This window comes from Aedes albopictus, chromosome 2 (genome assembly GCF_035046485.1).
Source record: "Aedes albopictus strain Foshan chromosome 2, AalbF5, whole genome shotgun sequence".
Classification (NCBI taxonomy): Eukaryota; Metazoa; Arthropoda; class Insecta; order Diptera; family Culicidae; genus Aedes; species Aedes albopictus.
Window position 1 is genome coordinate 151,949,283 of NC_085137.1, and position 20,223 is coordinate 151,969,505.

Below are 20,223 nucleotides of genomic sequence, written 5' to 3' on the forward strand. Positions count from 1 at the left end.
ACGTTAATAAAAAATAGTAGTCACCCAAGCAACACACATGTTATAATAGAGTTACGACAGCGCAAGTTTTGGTTGTATAGAAGTTTATTTTACGTAATTCTAACATTTTGTTGAAATAACGTAAAATAAACTTCAATACAACCAAAACTTGCGCTGTCGTAACTTTTATATAACATGTGTGTTACTTGGGCAGCTGTTATAGAATATAAGGTAAATTAGAACTTTCTCACCGTGTTTTCAATGATAAACTCCGTCCAATATCTTGTACGAATGGGCTGTCAGTCCATAGCTCTTATCAGTTCTCCTATGACACTTGTAAAGAGTTTTTGATATTTAAACAGGCTACCGAATGCAAATCATCTTCAGGAAAACTTTCATGCTCCCCAGGTACCACTTCACTTTCATTGCCATATTTTTATGTTAATTTCAATTAATTTAGGGGCTTCAGGAATTCACTAAGATTTGAAAAAATATATACTAGGTGAAAAATGACAGCACACGCGCAGCGTAGGTAAAATGCGTCCACTTGATGCAAAAGCTTGCTTTGATCTCCTTTAGAGGGTGTAATAAGAAGAGCGGGGATAAACACGAGTGAGACTATTTTCACGTTCAGCTGCTTGGTTTCGCTGATGATATTGATATTATTGCTCGTAATTTTGAGACGATGGCGGAAACGTACATCCGACTAAAGAGTGAAGCCAGGCGAATCGGATTAGTCATCAATGTGTCGAAGACAAAGTACATGATGGCAAAGGGCTCCAGAGAGGAATCACCGCGCCCGCCACCCCGAATTCATATCGACGGTGATGAAATCGAGGCGGTTGAAGAATTCGTGTACTTGGGCTCACTGGTGACCGCCGACAACGACACCAGCAGAGAAATTCAGAGGCTCATTGTGGCAGGAAATCGTTCTTACTTTGGACTCCGCAGAACTCTACGATCGAATAAAGTTCGCCGTAACACGAAGTTAACCATCTACAAAACGCTGATTAGACCGGTCGTCCTCTGTGGGCACGAAACATGGACCCTACGTGCAGAGGACCAACGCGCCCTTGGAGTTTTCGAACGGAAGGTGTTGCGTACCATCTACGGCGGCGTGCAGATGGAAGACGGGACTTGGAGAAGGCGAATGAACCACGAGCTGCATCAGCTGCTGAGAGAACCAACCATCGTCCATACCGCGAAAATCGGGAGGCTACGGTGGGCGGGTCACGTCATCAGGATGTCGGATAGCAACCCGACTAAAACGGTTCTCGAGAGTCATCCGACCGGTACAAGAAGACGTGGAGCGCAGCGAGCTAGGTGGGACGACCAAGTGGAGGACGATCTGCGGACCCCACGCAGAGTGCGGAACTGGAGACAAACAGCCATGGACCGAGTGGAATGGAGGCGGCTACTATGTACAGCAGAGGCCACCCCGGCCTTAGCCTGATCGGTACGGTACGTCATCTAGGGACCCACGCTTTACTTCCTTTCCGATGGAAGAACTCATATTTTGTGAGTTTGTCGGGAGTGGGATTCCATCTCAGGTTCTTGGCGTGATAGTCACGTGCTTTAACTATCACACCATTTCCGCTCCGTCTTGTAGATTGTCTTATGCTAAAAATAGCTTTCAGGGACACTTAAATAGTCCCCCAAGCAATGAAAAGTTCAGATTTCACTTGAATAACGAATTCAGAAGTTCAAGTTTGGTTCAATTCCGGTTTCGTTGAACTTGAATCTCCAAAAAGTTACTAATGTATTGTTTATGAACTTGAAAGTACATGCACGACATAAAAGTCGAAAATAGGTTCAGAAAGAACTTATTTTGAACTGTAGAACAGAGTTCAATCAAATTATCGAACTCATTTTGAACCTTTGCGTGCCTTTAAAAGTTCAAAATAAGTTCAATTAACCATATAACAACAACTTGAAATGTTCCGTTCCGAAATGGTTTTGAATTTACTACTCAAAGTTCGGATAAATATTAACCGTATCAAGAGTGAATCACTAACTAAATGGAAGAAGTTCTCATTCAATTAAATCACTCGGAAATCGTGCTTAGCAGCCACAACTTGTTTTGTAATTTCACAATTGTTAAAAGTTTACGCCAAAAACTGTGAAAAATTGTTAATTTCACCCCGAAATAAATGTATGCCTTTGTGGCGACTACGAAACTCCTCATTTGATGATAACGAATAATAAAACAATAAGACTGCAACAGCCAGTGATCTAGCAATCTAGCATGAAACAAACCCAAACTGCCACCCATGTAGTGGAGGTACAACCCCCAACAGGCAAGTTACATGTCTCGGAATAGGAAAGACATATGTTTACAGTGCCTAATCGTTTTGCAATTTGTTGTCGCCTTTGTTGTGGCCGCAGAATGTGCCGCACTGGGGGCCCAGACCCGGTACATTCTAGACAAATTCCTCCTGGAGGCATGCATTACCACATACGCTTGGAAGTTCATCTTCAATCCTGCTGTACTTCTTGTGCGGTAGGTAGTACATAACCCAGAACATGAGGGGCCGGATGGTAAATGTTTGCACAGTTTCGATTTGCATAATGTAATTTCATCGCACACTTGTTCTTGGAAATGTTCCTAATGTAAGGCAGCCAGTGTCTTCAGAAGAATGGTTCGTGCTGATGTTTGTTAGGTGTTGGAATGTCGAAGGATACCATTCTATTAGGATGCAACACAGTTCCAAGGTAAGCACTCTAAACTGACTGTCTGAAATGGATTGATTGGAAATCCATGATTAAAATGGGATGAATGCTTAAAGCTATCAAACACAGGAAAATTCAGTATGTAACGGAATGTATTGAAAAAATCTCTCTTATTAAGTCTCTTGTGAACATGTTTTCTAGCATTGAGTTGCAGTCAAATATAAAGTGCTGTAAAGTAACTTGTTTCCTTACATCGTCGCCGGTTTCGTGGCAAATGGATATTACGCTTTTCCTGGTTACCTCATATATTTAAACACACCATAGCATCCTCGGAACAGCGCTCGTTCAAGTGAATGTTGATTCTGTCTTCACCTCAGCTGAAGGCAGGAACAGTGAGAAAAAATAATGTTGCCACTAACTAAATGGAAGAAAACCTAATTCCCATTCTTTTCCCGATGTCAAGATAAGCAAAGCATCACTTTGGGTGGTGAAGGCAGTTGCAGGCAACGAGCAAATTGCATGCGAAAGGTGCGCGATCCCCATCCGTGTGGTGGTGTTGCAGTGGTCACCAAGCGAGGGTGAACTGAACTGATGATGTTGAATCTGAATTAACCCGTAAATATTCGGGACGGTCTTCTTTTGGTAGAAATGCAATATCGTCTTCTTATTCTTTATGGCTCTACGTCCCCACTGGGACTTGGCCTGCCTCGCTTCAACTTAGTGTTCATTGAGCACTTCCACAGTTATTAATTTAAGGACTTTCTTTGCCTGCCATTGCATGAATTTGTATATTGGGAGGCAAGTACAATGATACACTATGCCCAGGGAGTCGAGAAAATTTTCCCGACCGGAACGGGAATCGAAAACGCCGTCTCCGGATTGGCGATCCATAGCCTTAACCACTAGACCAACTGGAGACCCAAATGCAATATCTTCTTTGTTTTTAAACAGTTTACCTTGGAGTCTTTTTTACAGTCAAGGGGAATAGTTGTGCTAAGAAATGCATGGTACCTCTCCCTTTGCACACTCCACCTTTTGCTGGTTACCGACAATCAAATTTCATCGTTTTGCTAATCATTAATAGTTTTAACTGATCCTTGACAGGCAAATTATCACTACCCTCCATAGTCTGTTGAAGCTTTCATCCCAGAGCTATTCTAAGGCCTCCAAAGTACTCCGAAGTTTGTGTCACAAATCCAACATTCTAAACCACATTTTATACACGATGAATGATCACAGAACATAGTCTACGGTACTCAAAAAGCCTCAAAGCACCTCTAGAAAATTCATGGTACATGAATTGGGTGATCTAGGTCATCAACCCATCGTTATTCACTTTCTTAAGATCTACTGGATCTACCATCATTTGTGTACACTCTATTCAAGAAATTTCTCCACGTTGATGCCCATTTGGCCTCGCAATGCTACGAGCACAATTCCAAACAATTCTGGAATTCACTTCAATCTACCAGCATAACTCTTTCACAATTGTGTATGTTGCACCTCATAATATTACGAGTATATCTATGTGTTGCTATTTGGGAATCCACTAGCATACAAATGGACCTAATATATGTTTTTGTATGGTTCGCAATATCTGTAAATCTTTGGATATTTTTATTGCAGCGAATGCTCGCGGAATATAACGGTACTCTTACAGCGTCAGAGTGCAATTCTAACTTAGCCACATTCACTTGGTGATCTAGGTCATCCAAGCTATTCTGGAATTGAGACCCTTCAAGTTCTACAAGCTCTACTTTTGTATCTCTTTACTTTATCGATGTACACTGTGGTGCAAAATTTATCGGACAAACGACGATTTTCATACAAAATGGCCAAGTTTGAGATGCTGTAACTATGGTTTGCGTTGATGGATTGAGCTCATAGTTACAGCATATCAAACTTGGCCATTTTGTATGAAAATCTGCTTTTGTCCAATAAATTATGCTTACTTACTTACCTTACCGATCAGGCTAAGGCCGGGGTGGCCTCTGCTGTACATAGTAGCCGTCTCCATTTCACTCGGTCCATGGCTGTTTGTCTCCAGTTTCGCACTCTGCGTGGGGTCCGCAGATCGTCCTCCACTTGGTCGACCCACCTAGCTCGCTGCGTACCACGTCTTCTTGTACCAGTCGGATGACTTTAGAGAACCATTTTAGTCGGGTTGCTATCCGACATCCTGATGACGTGACCCGCCCACCATAGCCTCCCGATTTTCACGGTATGGACGATGGTTGGTTCTCTCAGCAGCTGATGCAGCTCGTGGTTCATTCGCATCCCCCAAGTCCCGTCTTCCATCTGCACTCCGCCGTAGATGGTACGCAACACCTTCCGTTCGAAAACTCCAAGGGCGCGTTGGTCCTCTGCACGTAGGGTCCATGTTTCGTGCCCATAGAGGACGACCGGTCTAAACAGCGTTTTGTAGATGGTTAACTTCGTGTTACGGCGAACTTTATTCGATCGTAGAGTTCTGCGGAGTCCAAAGTAAGAACGATTCCCTGCCACAATGCGCCTCTGAATTTCCCTGCTGGTGTCGTTGTCGGCGGTCACCAGTGAGCCCAAGTACACGAATTCTTCAACCGCCTCGATTTCATCACCGTCGATATAAATTCGGGGTGGCGGGTGCGGAGATTCCTCCCTGGAGCCCTTTGCCATCGTGTATTTTGTCTTCGACACATTAATGATTAATCCGATTCGCCTGGCTTCACTCTTTAGTCGGATGTACGTTTCCGCCATCGTCTCAAATTTACGAGCAATAATATCAATATCATCAGCAAAACCAAGCAGCTGAACGGATTTCGTGAAAATCGTCCCACTCGTGTTTATCCCCGCTCTCCTTATTACACCTTCTAACGCAATGTTGAGCAGCAAGCACGAAAGACCATTACCTTGCCGTAACCCTCTGCGAGATTCGAAGGGACTCGAGAGTGTCCCTGATACTCGAACTACGCACATCACTCATTAATCGTATCAGTTTATCCGGGAATCCGTATTCGTGCATAATCTGCCATAGCTGTTCTCGATCGATTGTATCATACGCCGATTTGAAATCGATGAACAAGTGGTGTGTGGGCACGTAGTATTCGCGGCATTTCTGCAACACCAGGCGGATGGCGAACATCTGATCCGTTGTAGCGCGTTCACCCATGAATCAAGCCTGATATTGCCCCACGAACTCTCTTGCAATCGGTGATAGACGGCGGCATAAAATTTGAGAGAGTATCTTGTAGGCAGCACTCAGTAGTGTGATCGCGCGGTAGTTCCCGCAATGCAATTTGTCGCCCTTTTCGTAGATGGGACACACGATACCTTCCATCCATTCCTCCGGTAATACTTCCTCCTCCCAAATCTTGGTAATGACCCAATGTAGTGCTCTCACCAGTGCTTCTCCACCGTATTTTAGAAGCTCGCTTGGTAGTTGATCTGCTCCAGCGGCTTTTTTGTTTCTCAACCGGCCAACCTGCTCCTCAATCTCTTGGAGGTCAGGGGCCGGACGTCTTTCGTCCTGTGCACATACTCCTAGATCTGATACCACGCCACCTTCGGTACTTGCAACGTCGCCATTGAGGTGCTCATCGTAATGCTGCCGCCACCTCTCGACCATCTCACGCTCGCTCTTGGGAATATTCCCGTGATTATCTCGGCACATGTCGGCTTGTGGCACGAAGCCTCTGCGCGAGCGGTTCAGCTTCTCGTAGAACTTTCGTGTGTCCTTAGCGCGGTACAGCTCTTCCATCGCTTCGCGATCTCGTTCTTCGTGCTGGCGCTTCTTCATCCGGAAGACAGATATCTGCTTGTTCCGCGCCTGTCTGCAACGTGCCTCATTCGCTCTCGTACGGTGTTGCAGCATTCTCGCCCATGCTGCATTCTTCTCGTTTTTCAACTGTTCACATTCGCCGTCGTACCAGTCGTTTCTGTGATTCGGAGTCGCGAAACCTAGTGCTGTAGCCGAGGTATTACCTATGGCGGATCGGATGTCCCTCCAGTAGGGTGGCCCACACTTATATGAAAAACAAAAATTTCGAAAAATTCCAAGTCTTACCTCCTAAATCAGTTGTTTTGGACTCCCAGAAGCTACGTTCAAAATTTGAGCAAAATCAGTTGAGCCTAAGGGGGCGCTCAAAACGCTTGAAGTTTGTATGGGAAAACTTGGCCAAATGTATGCAGAAATTTTAAGTTTTCGAATTTTGCCGCTAGGTGGCGCTGTAAGAGTTCAGCAATCAAACCCTTTGGTATTATTGTAGGTGACTGTGAAAAAAGTTATACCCTTAGCAAAGTGAGGCAAAGTATTGAGATTTCATTATTGATATTATTCCTTTACATGTATTGGAAAAATAACAATTAAGTTTATCCTCACTTTTCCTAGGGTATAACTTTTTTCACAGACGTTAGATCACTTTGCTGTCTTCGACAAAGTTGTTTGGCATATAGTCACCTACAATAATACCAAAGGGTTTGATTATTGAACGCTTACAGCGCCACCTAGCGGCAAAATTCGAAAACTTAAAATTTCTGCATACATTTTGCCAAGTTTTCCCATACAAACTTCAAGCGTTTGGAGCGCCCCCTTAGGCTCAACTGATTTTGCTCAAATTTTGAACGTAGCTTCTGGGAGTCCAAAACAACTGATTGAGGAGGTAAGACTTGGTATTTTTCGAAATTTTTGTTTTTCATATAAGTGTGGGCCACCTTACCCTCCAGCCATCTTCAAGTGTAGCTGCGCCAAGCTGCTTTTCCGTTGGTAGGGCCACTGCTAACTGCTGCGCGTAGTCTTGAGCCACTTCTACGTTACGCAGCTGCTCGATGTTGAGCCGCGGCGTTCGACTTCGACGGGTGGTGATAAATAACTGTCGAAAGTTTTGAGCGCATGCATACAGCGACTAAGTAGTGATCCGAGTCTTGTCGGCTGTTCGAGTCCGTATGAAGTTCATCAATATTAACTTCTTTTCTCGATCAGCCTAGATAGCTGTGTAGTGTCGGTAGCGATTGTCTCAATTGGCTAAGAATAACACTACGGACCGCCTGTTCCGGTGGTAAGAATCCACCAACAGGTGACCCCTAATTCATGGTGTGATGCGGCTTTATGCTTACCGTGCCTAGGAATGAATGGCTAGGGGGGTCTAATAAAAACCTAACCGCTAACGGAGCCTGTGGAGTACCAGGGCGCCCTCCACAGTATGTAGCCCTTACTACGCTAACCGGAGCAATGGTGCAGTGGACCTTGTGTTTCTCCGAGACAATCAGCTGCCTTTCTTTAGTCTCACTTGAGGCTAAATAAGGGCGGGATTATGAAGATGTTGTTAATTAGTTTAAATTTTCACCTATATGGTTTCGCATTATACGATTTACACAGTGTATTCTGTGTATCCTCGCCTTTGGCGTTTTCCAATCAATACCGATTTGGTTTTATTGTTGCTGTTCTTTGTTGTGCTGCTGTTGCGAAGAGTTTAATCTTACCTAGTTTGGGTAGTGGCTACGGTTAGGATAGCTCAGATCAATCTTCAGCATAAAAGAACAGCAACGATCAATCTTTGCAGACTTATGCAAAATGGTACAGCCCAAGTGGCCTTGGTACAAGAACCTTACTTTCGTAAGGGAAATTTCTATCTAGGAAACCTTGTGAACCCGGTGTTTGTCACTTTCAGTAAACATGAAATGGCAAACTCGCGTGTCATGCCTCGAGCCTGTGTGCTTGTCAACAACGCAATAGTTGCTACACTCATCTCTGAACTAACCACCAGAGATGTATGTGCTATCACAATTGATGTATCTGTTGGAAACCTCAACAGGAAATACGTCTATTGTTCTGTGTATTTACCACATGATGAACCATCCCCTACGGATGCTTTCAAACAAGTCATCGCATACTGCACTTCAAAAGGCCTTCCGCTAATTGTTGGCAGTGATGCTAATGCTCACCATATCATCTGGGGCAGCTCAGACATTAACTTGAGAGGCTCCAGTTTGATGGAGTACTTAAGTAGTACAGATCTTGCATTACTTAACATAGGCAACCGCCCAACCTTCATGGTATCTGCTAGAGAGGAAGTGTTAGATATAACGCTTTGCTCTAGCAGAATTAGTCACGAGCTGACCAATTGGCATGTGTCAGATGAAGAATCTTTATCTGACCATCGCTATATCTTTTTTGAACATTTAAATGTTACTTCGCAAACATTGCGTTTCAGGAATCCTCGGTCAACAAACTGGGATCTTTATACTGATTTGGTTGCAGCCAAATTTCATGGATATGCACCATCCATTGACACTCCAAGTGATTTAGATGATGCCGTTGATACTACAACGACCTTCATCATGGAAGCTTTTGAAGAAGCATGCCCTCTACGGTCTGTGAAGATCACAAGAGGAACCCCTTGGTGGAACTCTGATCTGGCGAAACTCAGGAAACAATGTAGAAAGAGTTGGAACAGACGACGTTCGGCTGGTTCGGAGGCTTTCAGGTCGGCTCGCAAGGCCTACAGGAAAGCTCTCCGGTCTGCTGAACGATCCGGCTGGAAAAACCTTTGTACAAATGTTTCCAGCTTGAGTGAAGTCAGTCGGTTAAACAAAATCCTTGCGAAATCTAAGGATTTCCGGGTGAACGAACTTCGTTTGCCAAATGGCGATCTGACTTCCTCTGATGAGGAAGTTCTGGAATGCTTATTCAGCACACACTTCCCTGGATGTGTGGATATTACATCTTCGGATGATCCTGATGTCTTTTCTTGTAGTCATGATTCTTTAGCTTCGGCTCGGAGTATTGTAACTATAGAATCGATTGAATGGGCTCTTAATAGCTTTGCTCCTTTCAAATCTCCTGGGGCAGATGGGATTTATCCTATTTTGCTTCAGAAGGGATTTGATTATTTCAAACATGTTTTGAAAAAACTACTTGTTTGCAGTTTTGCTACAGGGTATATTCCCAAATCCTGGAGGGATATTACTGTAAAGTTTATTCCGAAAGTGGGTCGTGCGTCGTATGAAGAAGCAAAGAGTTTCAGACCTATCAGTTTGACCTCTTTTCTTCTGAAATGCTTAGAACGCATTGTGGATCATCATATCCGTGATGTTCATCTGGCCAACGTGCCTCTTCATGTGAACCAACATGCCTACCAATCTGGTAAGTCCACTGTGACTCTTTTACACAAGGTTGTTTACGATATCGAGAAAGCATTCGCTCAAAAGCAATCTTGTTTGGGTGTTTTCTTAGATATCGAGGGTGCCTTTGACAACGTGCCTTTCGATGCCATATTGGAAGCCGCACGGAGTCATGGTATATCTCCAATGATTTCCAATTGGATTCACCAAATGCTCAAAAACCGATATCTCTTCTCGACATTGCGTCTAGCAGGGATTAGGAAATTGAGTATTTGTGGATGCCCCCAAGGGGGAGTCTTATCACCGCTTTTGTGGAATCTCGTAGCAGATACGCTATTGAGGCAACTCAATAATAGCGGTTTTCCTACTTATGGTTTTGCCGACGACTACCTAACATTGTTAGTTGGTATGTGCATCAGCACCCTTTTCGACCTGATCCAAAACGCCCTTCAGGTAGTTGAGGGTTGGTGTCGCCAATATGGCCTTTCGGTTAATCCGAGTAAAACATCTATTGTTCTTTTCACGGAAAGGCGAAACCGTAATGGCGTTCGACATTTGCGTCTCTTTGATTCTGAAATCGATGTGACTGAACAGGTAAAGTACGTTGGAGTCATTCTTGATTCCAAGCTTTCCTGGACACCTCACATTGAGTTCAGAATCAAGAAAGCTTGTATGGCCTTCGGGCAATGCCGGCGTACTTTTGGTACAACTTGGGGTCTAACACCCAAGTATATCAAATGGATTTACACAACTGTGGTTCGGCCAATATTGGCTTATGGATGTCTTGTGTGGTGGCAAAAGGGTGAAGTGAGAACGGTCCAATCAAAGTTAGGCCATCTCCAAAGGATGTGCTTAATGGCGATGTCTGGAGCGTTCTCTTCAACTCCTACGGCAGCGCTAGAAGTTCTCTTTGACGTTGCCCCACTACACATTCATCTCAAACAAGAAGCCCTTTCTTGCACTTACCGGTTACGGGTACTCGGTCTACTAGAGGAAACTCCTGTGAACCGCAGTTCAACACACACCTCGTTGTTTCCACTTTTGGTGAATTGGGACAAAATTGTCCTTGGTCCAAGTGATCTTACAATTGCTTGTAATTTTCCATATAGGAAATTTTCCACGAAATTCCCTTCCCGGGAAGAGTGGACATCTGGTTATCTGGAAAGAAGTATTTCAGACGGCATCGTATGTTACACTGATGGCTCCCTTCTCGAAGGTCGAGCAGGTGCTGGTGTTTATTCTCGTGAGCTAAGGCTGTATCAGTCTTATTCACTTGGTAGACACTGTACCGTTTTTCAGGCCGAAATCTTTGCTCTTATGTGCGGAGTGCAATCAGCACTTCAGCAGCACGTAATGGGCAAAGTAATATACTTCTGTTCAGATAGCCAGGCTGCTATTAAAGCACTTGCTTCGGCCAACTCCAGGTCGAAGATAGTTATCGCTTGTCGAACTCAAATCGAGGAGCTGAATTCAGCAAACGCTGTTCACCTTCTATGGGTACCTGGTCATTCTTCCATCGCTGGAAATGAATTGGCTGATGAGTTAGCTCGCTCTGGAGCATCACATGACTTCATTGGCCCTGAGCCAGCTATTCCGATATCGAAGTGTTGGATTAAGCTTCAGATTCACACCTGGGCTGTCACTCAACACAGACAATATTGGAATAGTTTGGAGTCATGTCGGCAAACCAAATTGTATAGTGCTGAGCCATCTCTACGGGTGGCGAAGTATCTAACTAATCTGTCTAAGCAGAATTGCAGCATGCTGGTCAAAGCATTGACTGGCCACTGCCGTCTCAGCTATCACATGGCGAATATTCAGCAAGCTGATTCATTTGCATGTGATAGCTGTGAATCTGATTATGGAACTTCGTATCATTTGATATGTAACTGTCCAGTTTTCGCGCAACTGCGTTTCCGAGTATTTGGTAAACACTTATTAAGTGAAACTGACTTCAGAAACCTGAATCTTCAGGATATTCTGTTGTTCTTAACCCGCTGTGGTAAAGAGCTATAGGCTCTCTTTCGCTTTATGCGTTATTACAGTGCCCTTTTCAGGGCGCTGTTTGAACCCATTGTGGTACGCTTGTGCGTTAGTACCCTCTTCCAGGGTATTTTTCCTATTTCCCTACCTGTCCCTATCCCCATCCAAATCCTTTTTCCTTCCTTTTCCCTCAGGTAGATGATGAAATAGGCTGTTATTTTGGCGATGGCACAAATGTCCCAAATGGAGGATAACGTGCCTCTGGAGCCGGCCTTCTGATACCTGATACCTGATGGCGGATCGGATGTCCCTCCAGCCATCTTCAAGTGTAGCTGCGCCAAGCTGCTTTTCCGTTGGTAGGGCCACTGCTAACTGCTGCGCGTAGTCTTGAGCCACTTCTACGTTACGCAGCTGCTCGATGTTGAGCCGCGGCGTTCGACTTCGACGGGTGGTGATAAATAACTGTCGAAAGTTTTGAGCGCATGCATACAGCGACTAAGTAGTGATCCGAGTCTATATTCGCGCTGCGGTATGTGCGGACATTGATTATATTCGAGAAGAATTTTAGATCAATTATGCACCACAGTGTAATTCTTTCACGAATATTTGTTTTTTGTTATATCTCATAATGTTTTGAGTATCTCATTGTGTTATTTGTGCATCCACTGACATACAAATGATTTTTATAGTATTTTAAAACCCCTACAGAAGTCTCTCAGAAATTCATCAAGAATACATCTAGGTTTTCCTAAAAAATACCTCAAGGAATCCCCCTTAAAATCCTTCACATGTTTCCCAGTAGTCTCTTGGAAATTCCTTCAAGAGATATTTCGGAATTCCTCCAGGAGATCCTCGGGAATTACGTCATGAACCTTATCCTGCAGGGGTTCCTCGAAAATTCCTCCAGGAATTCCACGGGAATTTCTCCGGGAGTTCCTCGAGGATTCCTCGGAAATTCTTCAAAGATTTTTCCAGGAGTTCATGCAAGCCATATTTCTCATTTTCGGAATAGGTTGAATGATCCGGGAAGCTTCAAGTATCACGTGGATCAACTGATCTTCTACGACCACCAAACCGCGCTATAGTGAGTTTGACGTGTAGCCGATGCTTTGTTACGAGTGTAGATCTGGAGGCCTTAACCATATAATATAAAAAAAAACTGTTGCTTCAGATAACGCTGATGTAGTGGAAATTTGTCTCCCACGACTTGTATTATATGTTTGAATCAAATAGGATAAATGCTGATATTAGTGCACTTTATATAGGTCACTACTAATGAAAAACACATAGGGTCTTGTACCATTTGGGCAGGTGCACCTATTTTGGGCACTTGCCGCTATAACTAAGTCAATTTCAAACCGATTGATTTGAAATTTTGTCCAGAGTTAGGCACGTACAGTATCTAACTCTGTACGAAATTTCAAATCAATCGGTTTGTAATTGACTTAGTTATAGCGGCAAGTGCCCAAAATAGGTACACCTGCCCAAATGGTACAATACCCTTTTTTAACTTCAGAACAGTTTGGTTGATCTAAAACATCTTTGATTTATATGATATGTGGTTGAACTTATCATCTATGGGGCTGTCCATAAACCACGTGGTCATTAGGGGGGGGGGGGATGGGGTTCGACCAATGACCATTTTGTATGGACAAATAAAAAAAAATTGTATGGACTAATGACCACGCTGGGGGGGGTTGAAAAGTCCCAAAAAAATGACCACGTGGTTTATGGACAGCCCCTATGTCTACTAAAACACACTACACAAAGTTTTGAAGGTGCAGGATGCTTTGTTACGAGTGTAGATCTGAAGGCCTTAACCACATAATACTGAAAGGTGACCTCAGATATCTTTGATGCTCTGGAAACTTCTCTCCAGCGCGTTAATGATTAATCATAAATTTAATCATGATTAATGATTAATGATCAGATTAATCAAAAATCATTAATCATAATCACCAAAAAATATCTACTTTCGCAATTTAATCAATAATCAGTAATCATAATCATCAGAAAAAATATTTAATCAATCATTAATCTTCTATATATATAAAAGTCAATGTATGTATGTTTGTATGTTAATTTGTATGTTAATTTGTATGTAAATTTGTATGTTAATTTGTATGTTAATTTGTATGTTTGTATGTATGTATGTATGTATGTTCCAGCATAACTCTGGAGTGCCTCAACCAATTCCAACCAAATTTGGTATACACATTTGTTAGGTTAAGGAGGTGGTTATAAGGGTATTGGAATTCAAGATGGCGGCTCGGGTTCCAAGATGGCGGACTATAATCCAAGATGGCGGCCATGGAATCGTGGTTTGAGCTATTATACCATGCAATATGGGTATCTATCGATCGGGCTTGATGTGTAGAATTCAAAAATGAATATCCGGCGCCATTTTGAAATCCAATATGGCGGACTATAAATCCAACATGGCGGAGCATAATCCAAGATGGCGGCCATGGAATGGTGGTTTGAGCTATGATACCATGCAATATGGGTATCTATCAATCGGGCTTGACGAGTAGAAGTCAAAAAAAGATATTTGACGCCATTTTGGAATCCAAGATGGCGGACCATAATCCAAGATGGCGGCCATGGAATGGTTGTTTGAGCTATTCAACCATGCAATATGGGTATCTATCAATCGGGCTTGACGAGTAGAAGTCAAAAATAGATATTTGACGCCATTTTGGAATCCAAGATGGCGGACCATAATCCAAGATGGCGGCCATGGAATCGTGGTTTGAGCTATGATACCATTCAATATGGGTATCTACCAATCGTGCATGACGAGTAGAAGTCAAAAATAGATATTTGACGCCATTTTGGAATCCAAGATGGCGGACCATAATCCAAGATGGCGGCCATGGAATGGTGGTTTGAGCTATGATACCATGCAATATGGGTATCTATCGATTGGGCTTGATGAGTAGAAGTCAAAAATAGATATTTGACGCCATTTTGGAATCCAATATGGTGGACCATAATTCAATATGGCGGCCATGGAATCGTGGTTTGAGCTATGATACCATGCAATATGGGTATCTATCGATCGGGCTTGATGAGTAGAAGTCAAAAATAGATAATTGACGCCATTTTGGAATCCAAGATGGCGGACCATAATCCAAGATGGCGGCCATGGAATGGTGGTTTGAGCTATTATACCATGTAATATGGGTATCTATCGATCGGGCTTGATGAGTAGAAGTCAAAAATAGATATTTGACGCCATTTTGGAATCCAAGATGGCGGACCATAATCCAAGATGGTGGCCATGGAATGGTGGTTTGAGCTATGATACCATGCAATATGGGTATCTACCAATCGTGCATGACGAGTAGAAGTCAAAAATAGATATTTGACGCCATTTTGGAATCCAAGATGGCGGACCATAATCCAAGATGGCGGCCATGGAATGGTGGTTTGAGCTATGATACCATGCAATATGGGTATCTATCGATTGGGCTTGATGAGTAGAAGTCAAAAATAGATATTTGACGCCATTTTGGAATCCAATATGGTGGACCATAATTCAATATGGCGGCCATGGAATCGTGGTTTGAGCTATGATACCATGCAATATGGGTATCTATCGATCGGGCTTGATGAGTAGAAGTCAAAAATAGATAATTGACGCCATTTTGGAATCCAAGATGGCGGACCATAATCCAAGATGGCGGCCATGGAATGGTGGTTTGAGCTATTATACTATGTAATATGGGTATCTATCGATCGGGCTTGATGAGTAGAAGTCAAAAATAGATATTTGACGCCATTTTGGAATCCAAGATGGCGGACCATAATCCAAGATGGCGGCCATGGAATGGTGGTTTGAGCTATGATACCATGCAATATGGGTATCTATCAATCGGGCTTGACGAGTAGAAGTCAAAAATAGATATTTGACGCCATTTTGGAATCCAAGATGGCGGACTATAATCCAAGATGGCGGCCATGGAATCGTGGTTTGAGCTATTAAACCATGCAATATGGGTATCTATCGATCGGGCTTGATGACTAGAAGTCAAAAATAGATATTTGACGCCATTTTGGAATCCAAGATGGAAATTTTGGAATCCAAGACTATAAATCCAACATGGCGGACCATAATCCAAGATAGCGGCCATGGAATGGTGGTATGAGCTATGATACCATGCAATATGGGTATCTATCAATCGGGCTTGACGAGTAGAAATCGCAAACAGATTTTTGACGCCATTTTGGGGCCCATATAGCCGAGGCGGTAAACGCACGGGTATTCAGCATGACCATGCTGAGGGTGACGGGTTCGATTCCCGGCTTGATGAGTAGAAGTCAAAAATAGATATTTGACGCCATTTTGGAATCCAAGATGGCGGACCATAATCCAAGATGGCGGCCATGAAATGGTGGTTTGAGCTATTATACAATGTCATAAGGGTATCTATCAATCGGGCTTAACGAGTAGAAGTCAAAAATAGATATTTGAAGCCATTTTGGAATCCAAGATGGCAGACCATAATCCAAGATAGCTGCCATGGAATGGTGGTTTGAGTTATTCAACCATGCAATATGGGTATCTATCAATCGGGCTTGACGAGTAGAAGTCAAAAATAGATATTTGACGCTATTTTGGAATCCAAGATGGCGGACCATAATCCAAGATGGCGGCCATGGAATGGTGGTTTGAGTTATTCAACCATGCAGTATGGGTATCTATCGATCGGGCTTGACGAGTAGAAGTCAAAAATGAATATCCGACGCCATTTTGAAATCCAATATGGTGGACTATAAATCCAACATGGCGGACCATAATCCAAGATAGCGGCCATGGAATGGTGGTATGAGCTATGATACCATGCAATATGGGTATCTATCAATCGGGCTTGACGAGTAGAAATCGCAAACAGATATTTGACGCCATTTTGGAATCCAAGATGGCGGACCATAATCCAAGATGGCGGCCATGGAATGGTGGTTTGAGCTATGATACCATGCAATATGGATATCTATCAATCGGGCTTGATGAGTAGAAGTCAAAAATAGTTATTTGACGCCATTTTGGAATCCAAGATGGCGGACCATAATCCAAGATGGCGGCCATGGAATCGTGGTTTGAGCTATTATACCATGCAATATGGGTATCTATCGATCGGGCTTGATGACTAGAAGTCAAAAATAGATATTTGACGCCATTTTGGAATCCAAGATGGCGGACCATAATCCAAGATGGCGGCCATGGAATGGTGGTTTGAGCTATGATACCATGCAATATGGGTATCTATCAATCGGGCTTGATGAGTAGAAGTCAAAAATAGATATTTGACGCTATTTTGGAATCCAAGATGGCGAACCATAATCCAAAATGGCGGCCATGGAATGGTGGTTTGAGTTATTCAACCATGCAGTATGGGTATCTATCGATCGGGCTTGACGAGTAGAAGTCAAAAATAGATATTTGACGCCATTTTGGAATCCAAGATGGCGGACCATAATCCAAGATAGCTGCCATGGAATGGTGGTTTAAGTTATGATACCATGCAATATGGGTATCTATCAATCGGGCTTAACGAGTAGAAGTCAAAAATAGATATTTGACGCCATTTTGAAATCCAATATGGCGGACTATAATTCCAACATGGCGGACCATAATCCAAGATGGCGGCCATGGAATGACAGTTTGAGCTATGAAACCATGCAATATGGGTATCTATCAATCGGACTTGACGAGTAGAAGTCTAAAATAGATAGTTGACACAATTTTGAAATACAAGATGGCGGGATATAAATCCAAGATGGCGGACCATAATCCAATATGGCGGTTATGGAATGGTGGGTTGATTCATGAAAACATGCAATACGGGTATCTATCGATCGGGCTTGACGAGTAGAAATCGAAAATAGATATTTGACGCCATTTTGAAATCCAAGATGGCGGACCATAATCTAAGATGGCGGCCATGGAATGATGGGTTGTGCTATGATACCATGCAATGTGGATGTCAATTGATCGGGCTTGATGAATGTATGTCTAAAATCGATATCGGACGCTATTTTGAAGATCAAGATAGCGAACTGTAAAACATTCGTTTACCATAAAATATTTAACTTCTTCTGGCAATTTTTTGCGTTGCAACTGTATGGAGGACTGAGGAACATCGGCGGCAGAAAGCCGCCGATGTTCCGATAGTCCGATGCGCCGTGTTTGTGTCGATTCACTTCTAGGCGAACAGCACATCCAAGCATTTGCCCGGTAGAATACGAACAGAGGTGTTATCCCTTTTGTAAGTCCGACGAGCGTAAGCGAGTCGGACAGCATACGCTTACACGTTGTAACGCACACATATTTCTACTGATTGAGATTTAAAACCACGGCTCCGCAATTCGATAGGTAGATCACGCTATGACCACATTTATCTATGGAACCTGAGATCTACATGAACCTTTAACACTTTCTCAAAGTGCCGTTGAAAAATGGTGAAAGCACTTGATTTAGCTTTAATTTATTTTGACAGAGAAAAACATGAAGAATCATCATTTACATTCAAATATATGAAACTAATAAACCTAGCAACTGCCATGTGGCAAAGATGAGAAATCAATATAAAATTCCAGTTATGGAATAGAACTTGACTTACCTCTCTTCAGCTTAGTGTTTTTCTTTTTAAGATAGATACTGTTTTTTGTACATTGTGTGGAAAACACAATGGCACTCTATGCCGTAGAAACGTATCAGTAGATTTAATGTTTAGTATAGTAAGTATGCTTCGGAATTCTGGATTTTTGGCAGTATTTTAATATGGCTTTTTTGTCACCTGGAATCTCTTTATTTTCAGCATGATCTTGCGGAACAGCGGCATGTTTACCCATTCGGCTATATGGGACTTCGCATTTGCTCCAGTCCCCCTCAATAAATAAACCCGAGCAAAGCCGGGCAATTCAGCTAGTCATTCATCATAAAAATGATTCACCATATAAAATATAAGGACTGTATCGTTTATTATGTATGGCCCTGTATTAAAAAGACTAAGTCTTATTTTGACAACTGCTGTGTGTTTATGTGTTGCTAGCGTTGTAAACAAAAGATAACCTTCATTAAAAGTTAAAGTTTTTTCTCAAGTGGAGCAACGCGAGTGTTTACGGATGAGAAGCGAAAATTGATTGTGACCAGGTACTGCTATGAAAAATGATTATCGCTAAGAAAATTAGCAAAAGTTGAAGGTGTTAGCGTTTTTTCTGTCCAAAATGCTGTCAAACGATTCGGTATGCATAACACATTGATAGACTCACCCCGACGCGACAGAAAACCAGGTGCGTCCAAGTCAAATTTGGACAGCAAAATTTGTAAAATCTTCAAAAGAAAAAAGGAGGTATTCATCATAGATTGCGCAAAAAAGTGTGGAACGACTATTCGTATGGTTCAGCGCGCCAAGGAGCTTAATTCCCTGAAGACTTACCCAAAACAGAAATGTCAAAAAAAACAGTCAAATTCTGGCGGATTATGTAAAAACTTGGGCTCGGAAACTGTACGACGATGTTTTGAGCAAAAATTACATGTGCATAATCATCGATGATGAAACGTATGTCACATTAGACAAGAAGGCACTTCCAGGGGCACAGTTTTTCACTGTGAAGCGTGGCACTGATGTTCCGAATTCGGAGAAATCGATTTTTTGCAAAAAAGTTGGGGAAATGTATTAGTTTGGCAAGCAATTTGTCAAAGTGGTATGAAATCGTCACCTTTCTTCACCGTTCCAAGTATGAACGTCGAAATATACCGGAAGGAATTCCTCCACAAACCAATTCTGCCACTCATCTGAAAGCACAAAGGTCCTAGGTACATTATTCTGATCGGATATGGCATCCTGCCACTATGCGCGTGACACCTTTGACTGGTATGAAGAAAACAATGTCCATTTTGTGGAAAAGGCAATGAACCCTTCAAATTGCCCGCAAATTAGGCACATTAAGAAGTATTTGGCTTTGATGAAAGGGAAACTACGGCAAAAGGATAGAGGAGCAGAGGACGTCATCAAATTCAAGAAAAACTGGGCCAACCCAAGCAAAACCATCGAAGGAACGGTTGTCCAAAACCTTATAAACAACACCACCAAGAAGGTGCGAGAGCTGGCAAGATCCACGAAAAATCAAATATAAAATGATACCATGGGCTTTTCTGATGGTCAATAAACAATGTAATTGAATTTAATTTACAAAACAAATAAAACATTTTCAGATACAGAAATTTTCAGGTGTACTCATAATTAACGATACAGTCCTTATGATCCAATTTGAATTATTTTTAATGCTGTGTTGAATAGTAGACCCTCTTTTTATGCAGGTTATTTTTATACATGAGCTACACATTACCAATATTGTGCAAAAGAAAATGTTAAAATGACGGTAACTATGACAATGGCGGCTAGGGGACGAGCTGAGGAAGGTTGCAGCGGGTCAAAAAGGGGGTTCAGTGGGGTACCAGGATGTTGCAGGGGCGTTCCAAGG